Genomic DNA, 2,201 nt, shown 5'->3' with positions numbered 1-2,201 from the left:
CTGATAATGAATATTTCTTGAATCTCAGGCACGATTTCGTTGAAAAAAAAAACAGAAAATGCAGTGAAACAAATATAATCTGCTAAGGCAAAAGAAGCCTCACAAGCCGACAAATGCAGCTGCACTAGCATCAACAACTACCCACAGAAATACTGACAATCGCATAAATTGCATTGTGAAGGCGAATAGTTAATTGCTTTTGATTTCCTAAACAGCGGCGGCTGCTAGTAAAAATCGGTCGATTGCTGCACGAAACAACAGACAATTGCCAGTTATTACCTAAACGTTTTTGATCTTTGTATTCAATAAATGAACGATTTCATTTTCTATTGATTCTTAATTATAATTGAAGATGATGCCTTTGAACTTTCAAGGAGATACATATGTACATAATTATTAACGCGAGCCATTCTGTTTCATGATTCTGTTGCGGAAAAAAGTGACTGTTTGAAGCTTACATATTTAGCTTTTGACACAAATACCCAATCAAAATGAGTCATATAAATATTAAAGATATCAGAAAGAGCTTCTAAATTTTTTATTTTTTTTGCCAGCGCAATTCATCTCCGTTAAAAGTGTCTGCTTAATAAGTTGGGGATCTTATCTAGCTGTTGTTAAAAAATCAGGCTCGCTCGATAAACTTCAGTCTTACATATATCCGCTTTTTTTCTACGGCAAGGGGTTTTCGCATGTGAATTACAGTGGCCTTACCCTTAACGCTGTAAAAAGCGCCATAACTCACTTGCTTCATTTTTCACGCAGTTAGAAAAAAAGCATCGTATCACGAGGTTCGGACACTCCAGAATAATGGAAGATCTTCCTGCAAATATTAGGCGCGCCGACTACATAGGGGCCTACTGTTTATATTCAAAAAAGGATTCCCACTTGGATCGTGTGGAAAGAGGGCATAGTCTAGAACCTGAGTCACAATTCTTTGGTCATATGTACATATACAGCAATGGATCAAAATTAGATCTTAAGGTACGAAGTTGAGTGTAATCGCTAGAGAACAGCAATCAATGAAGCTGCAGTAGCTGATCGATGCCTCTATTAAACTGCATGATCTTAAAGCACTTAAATGTAAAAACCCCACAACTGGCCATGTAGTATGGGTGCCAGGCAAAAAAAAACTATCAAGGAAAGGACACTATTTCGCATACTGGTGCGAAATAGAGTTAATTGACATTATTACCTTTTCAAAAGCGAAATAAAATCCATTGCTATTATTGCCCTTTTCAACATTAAATTTACGTAGCTTTGCGGCGGCTGCGTCTGCGCGCAAGGCAGCGCTGCGCTCGATCATTGTTAACGCTATTTGCATTTGAATGAGGAAATAGCATCATTTACTTTATTTCCAAATTTTTGTTGACTTTAGGGGAGCTATCTGTAAAAGGTGGGGTCGCGCCCAAACTAATTGATTAGCTCTAGGAAACCAGATTTAAGCCTGTACTGTTTCAAGGAGCCTGTACTGTTTCAAGGAGTACTGTTGACTGGTGGAACTCACTAGAAAAGGCTACACTTGTAAAACAGGAATTAGCGGAGCACTAAGAACCACAGCTCCACTGGCATTTAACATACATATGTTGAACACTGCGCCTGCGGATATTGTAGACAGAATTATCGCAGCATGAACTGCTATTAGTCTAATGGAAACCGGGTCCTCTGCTACAGCACATGTTTTTATAGGGCACTTTAAAACACGTTACCTCTGATGGGGGTTCCGACAGGCCATTGTGCGATTGGTATTCATGGGGTGAGACTAGGAATTTCAACTGATCCTTTTGTATCAGTTGTCAAGGTGAAGATGGAGTGGAATGATCTCCACACTTTCTTTTAGACTGTGCAACCTTCGGGAGGCTAAGATGGAAGCATTTTGGCTGGCATTTCTAAACTTAACTTGGCGTTAACTTAACCCAACCTAAGCTGTACTTCTTTGAGCTATGAAATAGTTGGTCACATTAGTTAAAGGTAATTGTATCGCTACCTTAGCATACTACTTCTGTTCAGGGTATATGTTGATATGTGTACTATGTAGAAATATTACTTACTTTGCGCACTGTCGGCGATTTGTGAGAGCAGCACTAAAACCAAGCATGCGACTAAGGCCACTCGCATTAACCGTGGCGGCAGTAGCTGCAAAGAAACCAAAAATACAAAAAAAATGAAAGGCATAAATTACAAAAAATGAAAGGCATAAAAAA

The 2,201-nt window shown here is 38.9% G+C and overlaps 1 protein-coding gene across 1 annotated transcript in view; it reads left to right on the top strand.

The window, feature by feature from the left end:
• The window catches only part of LOC118747674 (probable chitinase 10), an 87,934-nt gene that overhangs the window by 76,132 nt on the left and 9,601 nt on the right, over window positions 1–2,201 (top strand). The window lies entirely within an intron of this gene.

This window comes from Rhagoletis pomonella, unplaced genomic scaffold (genome assembly GCF_013731165.1).
Source record: "Rhagoletis pomonella isolate Grant_MI unplaced genomic scaffold, Rhpom_1.0 Rhpom_scaffold_00012, whole genome shotgun sequence".
NCBI lineage: Eukaryota > Metazoa > Arthropoda > Insecta > Diptera > Tephritidae > Rhagoletis > Rhagoletis pomonella.
This window is presented reverse-complemented; position numbering and strand designations above follow the sequence as displayed.